Source organism: Acinonyx jubatus, chromosome C1, assembly GCF_027475565.1.
Source record: "Acinonyx jubatus isolate Ajub_Pintada_27869175 chromosome C1, VMU_Ajub_asm_v1.0, whole genome shotgun sequence".
Taxonomy (NCBI): domain Eukaryota; kingdom Metazoa; phylum Chordata; class Mammalia; order Carnivora; family Felidae; genus Acinonyx; species Acinonyx jubatus.
In genome coordinates, this window is record NC_069381.1 from 172555216 (window position 1) to 172571012 (window position 15797).

The 15797-nt window shown below is 35.3% G+C and overlaps 1 protein-coding gene across 18 annotated transcripts in view; it reads left to right on the forward strand.

Annotated features, from left to right (window-relative positions):
* GULP1 (GULP PTB domain containing engulfment adaptor 1) overlaps nt 1–15797 on the forward strand; it is a 741807-nt gene that overhangs the window by 555634 nt on the left and 170376 nt on the right. For 15 of the 18 annotated variants that reach the window (XM_053215424.1, XM_053215420.1, XM_053215421.1 and 12 more), the window contains one exon: nt 7044–7172. The exons of the other annotated variants lie outside the window; for them this stretch is intronic. The gene's annotated coding sequence lies outside the window, so the exon portion shown is untranslated. The remainder of the gene's footprint in view (nt 1–7043; nt 7173–15797) is intronic. 18 annotated transcript variants of the gene reach the window in all.

The following is a 15797-nucleotide window of genomic DNA, read 5'->3' on the forward strand; positions in this document are numbered from 1 at the left end:
ATCCAAGTTAATTAATGTTTTCTGCCCCAATTTTTCATTAAGGAAATCAACCACAGTTTCTTGGTTTCCTTCATTTGAACAGCCTCTATTGTGTGGCTACTTACAAAAATGCTTAATAAGAGCTTTTATTGAATAGGTGCTCTATTTCCACCAACACTGAAATATACTTACATAGTTTTACAGCTTTTTTTTTTTTAGTAACAAAAGGTTTTTCAAAAATTAAGAATTGCTTTTAGCATAGGTGTTTTATAAATATTTTCTTCAGTTACTTGGATATGTTTTAATATATTAAAATACCACAGGAAAGAATAGTGACTCATAATTTTGTTTTCTGAGATAAAAGAAGGAAGGAAGAAGAGTGCACAGAAAGTAAGATGGAAGAAAGGAGGGAAGAAAGAAGGACAGAAGGAAGGAGCTTAAAATATGGAGAACAGGGGAGTCTGGGTGGCACAGCTAAGTGTCTGACTTGTTCTCAGCTCTGGTCATGATCTTGTGGTTTGTGAGTTCAAGCCCCACATCAGGCTCTGTGTGATGGCACCGAGCCTGTTTGGGATCCTGTCTCTCCTTCTCTCTGCCTCTACCCCACTTGTGCTCTCTCTTTCTCTCTGTCAAAATAAGAAAACTTTAAAAATTAAAAATAAATAAATAAAATATGGAGAATATTTGGAAAAAATTCCATTCTTAGAGAACTTGGTGCTGAAATTCATATTTGCAGTGTTTTAGAAATAATCCTAGTATTAGAACTAAATAAGATAATTAAAAATTTGAAATGAATTAAATCTGTAAAATGTATTAGACAAATATAACAATTAATTAAATAAAATTCTTTGATTCCTTTGATAATGATTACCTGCTTTGATGCTTTTGTATCAGTTCATAGCTAAGGTCTTAATGTAAGGAGCTAGCCATTTACTAGGTAAAATATGTAGCTGACATTAAGTGAAGCTGAAAACCAACATTTCCTTTTAAGGGAATAAAAAGTTGTGAGGTCCTGAGACATATATTGTTATAAAAATCTCAAAAAACCTCATCAAAATATAAAAATAAAAAAAGCACACAAAAAAGAAGATACAAATTATAGAATAAATATTTAATAAGTTAAACACATAAAAGTTGTACTTCACTTATAGTTAAAGAACTATACATTTTAGAAAAAGAAATTTTTGATAATCAAATTGTCAAAAGAGAAAGAAAAAATCATCGCTGGCAAAGATGGTTGAAATTAGCAATGTCATCTGCTATTGGTGGAAGTCTATGTTGGTACATCTTTCTAGAAAACAACTTGGTGATATGTATGAAAATGTCTGAAAAGTCAAATACTTTTTGAACTAATAATTTCACTTTTAGGAAGTCATAATGAAGCAATAATTTGAGATGAACACACATATTTATGTACAAAGGTATATATCGCAGTTTTATTTGTAATATCAAAGAACAGAATTTATAAACAGTTCAGCAAAAGTAATAATAATTATTATGAATTACTAAGTCCAATTTTTATGTGCCAGACATATGATTACTGATGTGTATGCAATATCTCATTTATTGCTTTCTAAGTTCATGTGAAGTATAGTTCGTGTTTATTCATTAATTTCCCCACCACTGTGTTTGCAATAGACCAGGTTTCCTTGGTGTAACTCACCTTCATCATGTGGAGTAGTCATGTGATTTAGGAGAATTGATCATATCTGTATCTTCAGGAATGCACTCTGGTTGGCCTAAGCTAATCAGTGATTCTACACCCCCCGTAATTGGTTACGGATGTACATGTCACTAATTGGCCCAAACCGAGTAAATCCCAGAACTTTTGATTACTGATTGAGAGAGAGTAACTTTCTCTCTTGTTTTTGGTCTGGCTTCCTTGCTCTTCTTTTTTCCTCATTCATTCAAACATTGCTCAGATTTCTATCCCTTTCCCAAGTCAAGTTTATTTTATTCTTGGAATTCCCATTGCATTAAAAAAAAAAAAAAAAACTTTCTCTCCTGATATGAATTTCACTCCATCTGTCATACATCATTCATTAACTCAAGTCATGATTTTTTATTTATTATTTTTTTTAATTTTAGAGAGAGGGTGAGAGTACCAGCTGGGGAGGAGGCAGAGGGAGGGAGGGAGGGAGGGAGGGAGGGAGGGAGAGAGAGAGAGAGAGAGAGAGAATATCTTAAGCAGGCTCCAAGCTCAGTACAAAGTTCAACATGGGGCTCCATCCCAAAACCGTGGTGGGATCATGACCTGAGCCAAAATCAAGAGTTGGACACTTAACCCAGCTGAGCCAAAATCAAGAGTTGGACACTTAACCCAGGCACCCCAAGTCATGAATTTTTAACCTGTGACCCGTTGTCACTGTTTTGGATCCATCTTGTTTCTTGGGCTGTGTTTTTTCCATAAAAGGTTCTTAATATTTGAGAGGTTAGAGTTTGTGAAGAGTTAATGTTAAAAAGGAGCAAAGGCTCTACCTTAACTTATTTAGACTGAAAAATATAATAACCAAAAGTTTCATAGAAACTTGATGTGGGTGTTCCACTCATTTCACCAGAAAGGGTGAATGACTTGATAATTGTTCTCCTACTTCTTCTAATTAGGAAAATGTCCTGCTGATGACAGCTTCAAAGCACCTCTAAAAGTTTTATGTCAAATGCAGAGGAAAGAACTAGGTTGAATTTGTTTTTAAATTGACAAATTTGAAATTGTTATTAATTCTGAAATAGTTTGTCATGTGTCATCTTCTGTCACTTTTTTCATTCCATAATGAGAGCTGAGGATAGGGGAACTTAAAATGCACATGCAACAATAACAGGTGATGTGAATTCGTGGTCCAGACTGACATCCCTGAGAATAGGAAAGTCCAGGATCAGAGTTATCTTGGTCTTACTGTTTCTACATAAATTAAACCTCAAGCACCATTCCAGTTTTACATCTTACAAATATGATTGCCTGGAGTCTGTTTCTGTTTTGCATTACCATTTAACAAACATATATAGATTTTTTTTCTTAAATTTTTAAAAAAATGTTTATTTATTTTTAAGAGAAGGAGAGAGAGCTCAAGCAGGGGAAAGGGGGGTGGGACGGAAAGAGAGAGGGGAACTGAGGATCCAAAGTGGGCTCGTTGCTGACAGTAGAGAGCCTGATGTGGGGCTCAAACTCACAAACCCCGAGATCATGACCTGACCTGAAGTCAGACATTTAACTGACTGAGCCACCCAGACGCGTCAGTATACATAGATTTCTAAGAAGGAATTTATTTGTCTCACCTTTTTCTCTTTCATGGTCTCCTGAGAGCCAGATTTTGTCATATGATCTTCCTAAAATACATATCTTCTTGCACCACTTCCCTGTTTTATCATAGTTCTACTATCATCTTTAGGGTAAAATCCAAATTTTACAACATGCCATTCAAAAGTCTTCCTGATATGGCCTTACTTTACTGCTAAAATTTCTTATAAAACAAGTCTATAAGCATTCCATTTTCAAGTCATATATACCTAACCACTTGCCTATCCTTGAAGGTGGCATGTTCTTTCTTATTCCTGTGCCTTTGCTTATGATGTTCCCCCTGCCAACTGTGGCTTTTCCACCTTCTTCACTGGACAGCTTCTAAACTGAAGGTTCACAGATTCCATCTTTTTTTAGGAGGACTTTCCCAAACATTCTCTATGTTTCTTTAGCACTTGACCTTGCCATTAACATAGTCCTTATCAATTGACAAATGCAAAGGAGGATGTGGACTTATTTTCTTCTCCCTAGTGATTGAGAGAATTGGGTATTCAGTAGGTGCTCAATGAATATTTGTTTAATGAACTAATTGTTCAGCTTTATATTCTTTGGAGCACAGGGGTATGGTTATGATTATATATATATATATATATATATATATATATATGCCACTGCCTCAGTGAAAAGACTGGTATAAACAAGAAATGATTGCCTCAAGCCACTATGACAGTAATCCCAAGTCACCATGTTTGTACCCTTTGCCTGGGGCATTAGAGTGAAAACAGTTGTGAAGACATCATTAAGAAAAGATTCTAAGACATTTGGACTAAGATGCTAAGGCAAGCTAAGTCCTTTGGACTTTCTCCAGAGGGTGACATTGCCAGATTACTTGTTAGACTCATCATGGCTGACTGCTGGTGGGTTGGTGCGGATGTGCACTGGGGGAAGAAACAAAATGGAGTCTTTCATATTAAGTAGAATTGAAATTATTCTGATTTAGCTTCCTGATGATGGGTAAAGAAAATAAGAGTGATTAAAAATGCCAGATTTCTGGCTTGAACAATTAAAATAAAAGTTGTAGTATTTACTTAATTAAAAATCACAGGACAAAGAAAAAAGGAAGTCAGAGGCCAAGGACTCATTTTGTATATTTTGAATTTAGATGCCCAAAGAAGATAAAGATGAATATCCAGGAAAACTCTTTTTTTTTTTTTTGCAACATTTTGCAAATTATTTTGAGATATTGCTAAATTCTTGGGGCTAGCTGTAAAAAGAAAAATAAGTAGCCAAATGATTTTGAAACAGTTTTAAGAGCATGATAATGCTGGTTTCTATTTCATCTGATGACAAGTACAAATATGTGTTAGACTGAGTTGTTTTATTGTGTAGGGAATATTTAAAGATACCATGTTGTATTAACAAATTGAAGCATCTAGTCATATTGCAATGTTAACAATGTTAGTTTCTTAAATTAATACTGTTGGGAAAAATGAAGGTTCTGGTGAAGAAATGGTATGCTTCACTTAATTTCATATACATCCTCATATTTCATGACACTATGCAATAAATGGTAGCAAAACAATATAAAATTGAGTGTATTATGTTCATACTAAAATTTTAAGAATCATTCAAATTAGAAACAAGATTTTGTATTTTAAAATAAAAATATGTTCAAAAGAACAACTCGTAAGTACATCTCATTTTTTGCAAGGATATTTTTAAATGCTCTTTATCTGCACAAGTTTAATCACATCAGACATAGAACAATAGATCCACTTCAGAATATATGTCATTTTCTTGCAAGAAGACAGATAAAAGTAGACACAAGTTCATTCTTGTTTTTTGATGTGGATATTTTAGTGCTCTTTTTCATTCTGTCACATTGCATAAAATATTCTAGGCTGAAAACATTTCCGCAGTAAGACTAGATTTCAGTCAATCTTAGAAAGAAATACAAGCTGTGGGGCTGTTAAATTGAATTAACCGTTTTAAGGAAAATGTTTACTTTGTATAATATTTTGGAATGAGATTTTTTGAGCCATCTGGTTACTTATGTTATCTTGGGTGATTTCTTTCTTACTTATTTTCATAAGGCCAATATTTGCTCAAAATAAATAAATTATGATTATACTCCAAAAGAACTAATTTTGTGTCCCCTTTTCTTCCTTCCCAAGACAAAAAAGAAAAATGATCTAGTCAGTTGCTTTGGAAATCATGACATAGTTTCATGGTTAACTTTTAGTTGTGTCATGTGTGAATTCTAAAGCTGGAGGTCGATAATGGATCCTTTACATTTTGAGGAAAGAGTAAATGAATTGTATCCTGCATATACCCTAAGATTCAGTAAATGCTTTGAGAATACCATATGGTTTAATAAATAATAGCATCATTGGATAGATACTTTTTTTCCACTAATACTATGGAATATGTGTATATGGCCTTAAAATATACCATGCTCATATTTTAATTCAAATTGCACAATTGTTGTCTTTTGTGGTAGGTGTTGTTGACGATCTGTCTATAATCCCATTCCTTTAGCATCTCCCAAACAAACTTATTTATTTGAATGATTACCTCAGAGTTTGCCTCCAGGGCTACCTAAATTAAGATCCTTTCTTTGTTTCTAAAGTTATATTAGAAAATGAAAAGGAATGGAGTCAACAAATAGAATTCTAAATAAAATTGTAGTTAAGAGGAAAAAAGATAGTGTTGAGAATATTCACATGGCTTAGATACAGAGAGGCAGAAATAAAGTGTTTGAGATGTGTCTTTAGTCTATAATTTGAAAAAGTCAAAAATACAGATTTGGCTTTACATGGTCTGTATCAAAGTTACGGGGGGAAGCAGTACAAAAGAGTGAGATACGTTTTTGTATTTTTGCTAAAACAAAACAAAAAACAGTTGTTTTAGCAAGAAGAGATACTATATTGTGAATATTTTTGCTAGTATTTGAATTTATATCGGAGGTATATTTGTTGACCAAATTAAGGGAAGACATAATTTCTGTTACATCTGAAGAGACTTTTCCTTTCATCTGTTGGAATAAAAATGTAAAAATTTAAATCAGCTGCTGTCTGTTCTAGTTGAGTATGAGAATGAATAGGATAAGTTACCTAAAATCTTCTCCATGGCAGTTGAAGTGGAATGAAAGTTAAAATAGATCATTGTTTTCTAAAATTCTGTTTCAACTTCTTAATCAGGGACAGAGTGTGCACTTGGTTAATCTAATTAGCTGATAAGTGAAGGCCATAGCTGGGGCTAGCTGTGCAGCCTGAGGGAGGAAGGGTATATTGTCAACCTACCATCACTGTGCTTTGATAGTAACATATTCATGAGTTAAAACACTTAACCTCTTATCTAGCAATTTGGGCATTTGATCTTATCTAGCAATCTGTTACTCTACCTTTTAAAAAAAATGCCCACTTTACCATTGTTATTTTTTTTAAGTTTATTTATTTATTTTGAAAGAGAGAGAGAGAGAGAGCGCGCTCATGCGCACACACACATGAACCGGGGAAGGGCAGAGAGAGAAGGAAAGAGAATCCCAAGCAGGCTCCACACAGTCAGCTGGGAGCCCGATGTGGGGCTTGAACTCACAAACCATGAGATCAAGACCTTAGCCAAAATCAAGAATTGGTTGCCTAACTGACTGAGCCACCCAGGCAACCCCCATTTTTTTGTTTTGTTTTTGTTTTTAGGTAACTTTCTTGAACTTCCACAAGAAACATACTTAGAATTTTAGAATATGTATTATAACATCTAAATTAAAACACATATAAATATAATTATTGATTAAATCTACTAAGTCCAATTTTAATTTTATTTTTAGTCATAAGTGATTCCATCTGATATACATAGGAGAGAAAGTGACTGAAGATCTCAGATGGCAACTATATGATTGAAACTATTCAAAGTCAAACAGCTGCATATTCTTTCAACTATATCCGAGCATACTCAGGTAAGAATAAGTGATTGTTTATATACTTAACACCATGTCAAAAAAAGATTCGAAACTGTAAAAAGTGTTTTTATTTTGTGCCTAAATTGAAAAAGATAGTTTTATTACAGAAAGTGGTAAAATACATAAGCAAAATAAAAGTAAAAACACAAATGAGCCTGTTTTTATAAAAGTAACTCCTGTTATCATTTTGTTCTAGATCATTTAATTCTTTGTGTCGGTTTTTCCCTTTAAACTAAGTGGGGATAATATATATATTCTTTGTTGAATTTCTTTATTATTTTTATAACAAACCTATTTTGTTATGAAAATATGAATGTTCCACATTTTTTGTATCTGTTAATAAAAATAAATAATTTTAAAGTATTTTTTAGATTGTGTTTATTATCAGATGGTATCTTTATAGATAGATTGATATGTTTATCACTCATTTTGCATTAGTAGAGTTATGAAAATTAGCATCACTAGCTCAGTGACTCTAATATATATATTTTTAAATATATTTTTTAAAGTTTATTTATTTTGAGAGAGAGAGAGTAGGGGAGGGGCAGAGAGAGAGGGAGACAGAGGATCTCAAGCAGGCTCTGTGCTTGTCAGTGCAGGGCCCAATGCAGGGCTCGAGCTCATGAACTGTGAGATCATGACCTGAGCCCAAATCAAGTGTGGGATGCTCAGCCGACTGAGCCACCCAGGTGCCCAAAGGCTATAATATTTTAAAGGCTTTTTATTATTTCTGAACTTACCTCCAGAAGGTAGTAATGAGTTACAGTTTTCAATAGCAATTTTTGAAAATGTTTGTTGATCCATGACTTAAAATATTTTCATTCTAAGAAATTCCCTAACTAAACTTAGCTTGTGTTGAAGAAAAAATTCAAAATTAAGTCAATATTCTAAGTTTTTCTTTTAAGCAGTAATATCCTCTACTCACATATACTCAGCCAATATATCCTTTAGATAACTAATCCCAAAAGAAAATTGAATGTTATATATGTATAATTTTTCTACACTGTCTAAAAATACAATTTTTAGAAATTATAACAAATATATTTTATTCAATTAGTTATTTATTGAAAATTTATTATTGTACTAAGCACTGTGAATATTTTATTATTATTGATGGCGGTGGTGATGGTAGCCATTCAGGACAGGAAGGTATAGAATATTTCTTGCCTCTTTTATTTTTAATAAAATATGGCAAGATAAGAAGCATATTTCAGTTCCTTAGGTACAAGTAGGATGTGCTAAGTGCCAAGAACACTTCACAAATGAAAGACCAGTTGAATTGTGCTTTTTAGAGTAGGTAGAACTTTGGTGGGTGAACATTTAAATGGAGGGCCAAGTTGGAGCCAAGATACGCAGCTGAGAAAGAATGGGGGATATTCAGGAAATAGGAAAGATAAGGTAGATATAGCAGAGTGATGGGAAATATGTTCTGTATTTTGATGTCTATACTTAGGAATTTATATGTCATCATCATATGATGAGGGAACAATTGCAGGGGAATGAGATGGTCCATGTAGTCCTTTAAGAAGCTTAATCTAGAAAGGATATGTATGTCTGACTAATGAAGGGAGAGCAAACCCAAAGGAAGGGAGAATGATTCGTAGACTTTTCCTTTCATTTTCATCAGCATTTGTTAAACACTTGCTATTTGCCAGGCACTTGAGGAACTTGAAGAACTGTAGAAAAAAAGATGAAGACATAATCTTCATTCCTGAGGAGCTAATCCTGTAGGGGATGAGACACGCATGACCAGCAAATGAATATAATACACCACGATAGTGTAACAGTTGAATCACATTTTAATTAACTAATTAATTAATTTTTATTTTAAGAGAGAGAGCAAGAGTGAGGGAAGATGGGCAGAGAGAGAGAGAGGGAGAGACTCTTAAGGAGGCTCTACGCTCAGCACAGAGCCTGACATGGGGCTTCATCTCAAGACCCTGGGATCATGATCTGAGCCGAAATTGAGTCAGACATTCAACCAACTGTATCACTTCGGATCCCCTGAATTACATTTTGAAACAGACTAGCTGGTAGCTAACTATGTTGAGATGCAGGTACTAGGTTATCAACTGGTAAGGTTTTCCCAAAGATATCAAGTCTGAGCAAGGTTACCCACGAAGAATCAATGTTTCTAAACGTTCCAAGGATTCAAACAAGAAGCAATGGAAATTTTATCTAGGGCGAGAGTAGTATATAAAATTAAAGGCAGTGGTATGTGTGCTGGGAGATTCAAGGGAGGGTCTTTTATGTTAGGCAAGTGGAGCATGTTTATGGCATTAACAGAAATAAGGAAACTATGGCAAAAGTGAGATTTTTGTGTTGGTAAAATTCTAAGTTTGGTTTTGATTTTGAATACCAAGGATTTTTCTGTCCTCCTGTCTCACTGTGTTTTGTTTATAGCTTTCATTGTAATTCCTTATATAATTGAGTATTCATGTTTTAATTATTAAAAGTAATTTGAGTTTCCTTAAAATGAAAGTACAAGGACAATAAGAATAAAAACCAGTTACACCAAGCAAAACATGAAATATGAAATAAAGATTCATAACCACTGTGTGTATAATTTAGGTTTAGCCTTTCCAGCAGCAGCAGAAGTGGATATATGTTCGTGCCCTAAAAGCTTAGATAAATTTATTATAGGAGTCTTAGTGTAATGGAAAGTGTCCTTACCACTTAGAGGTGCCTTAAATTTTGCATTGAAAATTTGAAAGTTGAAAGGAAGGGAACTCTGTTAATTTATACTTATAGGTAGGTCAGTTTGTGGAAGTTAAGAATCAGTTTCTCCAGGAAGTCTGCTTGGACTTTTGGAACCTGGATGGGATCCTTCTTCTATGTGCTATGTCCTCTTAACCCAGTTTACATTCTTCTGTGATACCATGCATTGTGGTCTTGTCTGTCATTCCCTGAGACTGTAAGATTCCTGAGGATTGGTTCGTCCTTTATCATTACAGATACAGACTTAGATCTAAATAAAACCCATCACAATGTTTGTTTTATAGAGGATACTTTATAAATATTTCTTAAACGCTAAAATGAATCATTTCCATGGCTTGTCTTAATTATTGTTGACCCAGCTTAGACATTTTTGTGAGCTCCGTATTAGTTTTCTATTGCTGTATGAATAGAATGAATAGATGAATAGAATGAATAGAATGATGTGTATGATCACATCAAAACTTAGCAGCTTAAAACAGTGCTTATGTGTTGTCTCAGAGTTTATGGACACAGTTTAGCTGGCACCTCTGGCTCCAGGTATCTCATCATGTTGTAGTCGTGCTATCAAGCTGGAGCTACAGTCATTTCAGAGTTCATCTGGGGCTGAAGAGTCCACTTCCAGACTCAGCTGCCTCATCATATGGAAGCTAGTTTTTCCTGGGACAAGCAATACAAGAGAAAGCAAAAGTGAGCATGACTATGGAAACAACGTTCCTTTACAACCAAAGCTAGGAAGTATCATCCCGTGTGTAGTGAGTTGAGTGATGGCCCCCAAAAACATGTGTTCAAGTCCTAACCTGTGGTACTTGTGAATGTGACATTATTTGGAAAGATTCTTTGAAGATGTAATTAAACTAAGGATCTTGAGTACAAACATCCTGGATTAACTAGATGAGCCCTAAATCTAAGGACATGTGTTCTTATGAGAGAAGACTCTGTGAAGACAGAGGCAAGGACTGGTATGATGCAACCACAAGTCAAGGACCACCTGGAGCTTCCAGAAACTGGAAGAGGCAAGGAACGATATCTTCCCTATGGGCCTTTAGAGAGGAAGTGTAGCCTTTCTGACACCTTGATTTCAGTTCTGGCCTCCAAAACTCTGACAGAATCCATTTCTGTTGTTTCATGCCATCCAGTTTGTGGTAATTTGTCATGGCAGCCACAGGAAACTAATATACTACCACTTCTGCAGTTTTCTGTATTTTGGAAGTGAGTCATAGGTCCAGCCCGCATTCAGGGGCAGGGGATCACAAAAGGACATCAACACCAGGAGACAGAGATTATTGGAAGCCATCTTAGAAACTGCCTATTCCATCAGATTTCTAGATACTTCCATTTGTTTGGTGTATCTATGTAGATGGACCCAACATAACAGGTTATAACAGATTATAATCATCTCATATTCTTAGCAAGAATCTGACTTTTTTTTTCTTTTTGTAGTTTCTACCTCTCCAGTTAGAACTACTATTCATTTGGAGAGTCAAATTGGAAAACTTAGAGTCAATTTGAATTCCTTCTTTATTTGTTAATACCCAGGACTTGTCAATGATTAACCAGTCTTTTTCATTCTATTCCTTAAATTTTTCTCACTTATCTCTTTCTTTGCAATCTCTCTTCTACTGATTACAGGCTTCTTTTATTTCTTCGAAACCAGCAGAATAACTGCTAAGCAGTCAAACTGTTTCTGAGCTTTTCCCCTGGAAACCTTTCCCTGCAAAGAGGCTTTTGAAAACCCAAATAGGATTATGCCGTTCTCTTCCTTTATGTAACATTCTCAGGGAATAGGACACCCTTGTGATCTGGATCTTGATTTTATAAAATTCAAGCTTCACTTTAATCATTCCTTATGTAGATCTATAAAATTATATAGAAACTTCCAAATATATTGTGTCCTTTCATTTTTGCTTGCCATTGTCTGGGATTCTCTTTCTCTGAGAATCAAATAGCTGTTTATTTGTTTGTTGTTTTTGCAACAAGCAGAATGTCTAATATCATGACCAAGACTGAATAGGTCTTCATCTTTTGTAAACTAATGTTACAGAAGAAAGAGTTGAAGAGAAAAGAGGTCTAACATCAATAAAATGGCTAAACTGACAGATTAGCCTAAGATGGAAACAAATGAAAGAGAAAGGGAAATTATGGACTGATCGTGCAGCAGGACTGGAAAATTTAATGGTAGGGTGAAGGCAAATGCATGTTTGATGTAAATGTGCAGAAGCAGAAAGTCAAGTAAGCATGACAGAAAGGGAAAGTTTAGTTTTGAGATCATAAATGAAGTTTAGATTCAAATGTGAGTGTATTGTGGTTTTAAGTTTTTAGGAGTATTAAAATACACATCCTCGTGGACATTACAATCTATTAGGCAGAAAGTGTGAGGAACATAATGTAGTCGTTCAAGATAGTGAGGGGTAGAATAAAGATGACAAATAGGTAACGCAATGTTAAGAAAGTAGCAGAAAGGAAATAGAAGTCGAATTTCTTCTGCCCCTTTCCGTTGTAATGAGTAAGATGAAAGCACTCTTAGCTGAAGAGAGTCTCTAAGGAGATCCTTCAGTGGAGAGCTAATTCAAATCCTATTCAGGAGATGTATTATGGGTTATCAGAATTTAAAAATACAAAAGAAAATAACCTTTAAGCCATTGAAGAAATTGAAGAAAACCATTTTGCTGCCACTGATCTTTGGCTGTACGTTTAAAATTGATGTTCAGTCTATATATGTAAATGATACTTATGCGCCAATAATTAATGATTTCAAATTAATCTTTACCCATATAATAACATTAATTTTCATTTAATGAAGAAACTTGAAGGAAAAAAATGTTCTGTATATTTATGTAATTTGTAATTGTAATGAATGGCTTCTTTATAAATTAATAGCTGTTTGAATAGAATAGTAAAACCTAGCAAAGTGGTTGTTTAGCAAATGTTGGTTCTCTGTGTTGCAGAGTGGTCAACTATGGGCCTTTTAATGTGAACTAATAATTGCAGTTTTAAGAGTATCATATATTATACCAAAGCTTTTACTTCTTTAGGGGTAACATTCTTTATAAAATGTTTTAATTTGCTTTTTAAGGCATGATTTACATTGAGAAAGTCTAGTTCAGTGAAAAATTTTTAAAAAGTGTTTAAAAGGATAACTTTTTATATATGAAGACAAATAAATGAAGGAGAAGAATAGGATTTACATTAATATGTGCAATGCATGAAGAAATGGAAATGGCTGCCTCAGAGAAGGAAACTGGCAAATCATGAATTTTAAATTATATGGTTCATCAGTTAGGTGGCCTGACAATCTAAGCTGGAAACGTTTTGGTTAGGTGACCATCTGTGACAGAACACCTATTTATACAAGCAATCTGTACTTAGTAGTAATCACATCTACATTTGAAGAGTCTCTGTCAACTACTGTTCTTGGATTGCAAGTAACAGAAATGAGTTCTGGGTACTTAAAGCAAAAAAGGCAGTCTGCTGAAAGGATTGGAGTTAGTTCACAGAATCAGAAGGTAATCAGACAAAATCATTTTTAGGAGAGAGAGGAGCCAGAATCATTCCAGGGGTCTAGAAAGCAGGAAGTGGAAGGAGACTGAAGCAGACTGCCAGGCAGCTGAATCTGGTCCAATCCTGCATTTCGGTGCTATTCTTCCCACATTCACAAAGGGCGTCTGCATGGCTGAGTTTGAATTATTTGCCCTCTGCCAGCAACCGTAGCACTTGATTAACAATTCTCGGGAGACTGTGTACTCATGGAAAGGATAGGCTCCAAAAGGAACCTCAAAGTTTTGAGACCAGGATGGGGAATAGATATGGGGCAGTAAAAGCCATAGATATTTGCTAAAACCCTTCTTCAGACTCTAATGGGTCAAATAATAAAGATTTTGCAAGGAAAATGAACATAAATAATAGCATTACTGAGGTTTCAGTAGATATCTACTATTATGAAAAATTTATTTATTCTTTCTTTTATGCATATGTTTATTAATTGCCTGTCATGTGTCAATTGCTATACTTAGCAATGAACATGAAACTGAAAGAATTAGTTCTTGCTTTAAACAGAGTTTATAGTTTAGAGATAACTGAAATACTACAATTCAAGGGCACCTGAATGGTTCAGTTGGTTAAGCTCCAACTCTTGATTTTTGGCTCACAGTTCATGGGAACGAGCCCCGCATCAGGCTCTGTGCTGACAGTGTGGAGCCTGCTTGGGATTCTCTCTCTCCCCCAACTCTCTCTCTCTCTCTCTCTCTCTCTCTCTCTCTTTGTCCCTCCCCCACTCTTAAAATAAATAAATAAACATTTTAAAATGTAGAAATATGACAATTCATATATTGCAATAATTTTAAGGTAGAAAGTAGATAAGATTCCTAGGACTACTATAACAGAGAATCACAAACTAGGCAGTTTAAAACAATAACAATTCTAGAGACTAGAAGTCTGAAATCAAGGTGTCAGTAGGGTCAAACTCCCTGCAAAGACTCTAGAAGAGGATTCTTCTTTGTTTCTAGCTTCTGGTGACTCCTGGTATTCCTGGACTTGTTGCAGCATAAATAAATTCTGGCTCCATCTTGTCTACATGGCCTTCCTCTCTGTGTGTCTCTGGGTGTGCTTCTCCTCTCCTCTTCTTATAAATATACCAGTCGTTGGATTTAGGGTCCATCCTAAAATTCAGGATGATTTTATCTCTGATTACATCTGCAAGGACCCTAGTTCCAAAGAAGATCAATGTTGAAGTTCTGAGTGAACATGAATTTTGTAGAGATGCTATTTTACCACTGTAGGAGGGTATAGGATACTATTCCTGGCGGAGTCCCTGAGCCTGTACTTGGGGTATGCCAGAGAAGGCTACCTAGGGGAAATAATGTCTAAACTCAGGGTGAATGTTCAGTCAGAAGGCACCGGATATGTAGTGGACCCTGCAAGCATTTATGAAAAAGCATAGTTCATTAGAAGAACTGAAAGCAGTTCAGTATAGCTGGAGCAAAAAATGCCCAGGGCTGGATAAGGTGCGAAGAGGAGAGATGATGGCAAGGAAGTTAATGGGACACGTGAAAAGGGAGCTTGTAAGGAATATGACATTATCATGAACGTAGTGGGGAGCCACCAGAGGGAACTAAGCAGGTGAACAACCACATCAGATTTCTATTTTACAGAAACCGTTTGGGGTGCAGTGTGGAGATGAGAAATGTTTGAGCAATGCTGGAGAAAGAAAAGCCAGCGAGGCAACTGTGCAGTAATCTGGGTTTGAAATAATGAACCTTCTTGGTGAAGGAGATGCTGGTGGTGGAATGGAGGAAAGAAAATAACTGTAATTCTGATATGTTGAACACTAGGAATTGATTTTGTATGAATTATAGGCAAAGTATGATGGCCGGGGTCCTAGCTTCTGGGACTGTGGATGATGTTTATAGGTGCTGAGATTGGAAATGTGTGTGTGTGTGTGTGTGTGAGAGAGAGAGAGAGAGAGAGAGAGAGAGAGAGAGAGAGAGAGAGAGAGATGGACACAGGTACAGAGACCTGGGAACAAACTAATGGATTCAGTTTGTGTATTTTCAGGTTTTTAAAAAAATATGTTTATTTATTTATTTTGAGAGAGCAAGAGAGAGCGCATGGGCGCACATGAATGGGCGAGGGGCAGAGAGAGAGGGAGAGAACGAATCCCAAGCAGCCTCCGTGCTCACGAGTAAGATCGTGACCTGAGCCAAAACCAATACTTAACCTACTGAACTATCCAGACACACCTGTATATTTTCAGTTTTGACTGCTGTAGTGCTTCTAAATGAGTATGTTCAAAAAGTAGTTGTCTGTATGGGACAGGTCCTGTTGAGGAAGGAAATCTGAGAACATAAATGATACCTGAAATTGTTGGGTGTATTTGAAAAATCTTTTTTTTAGCCTATTACTATATCC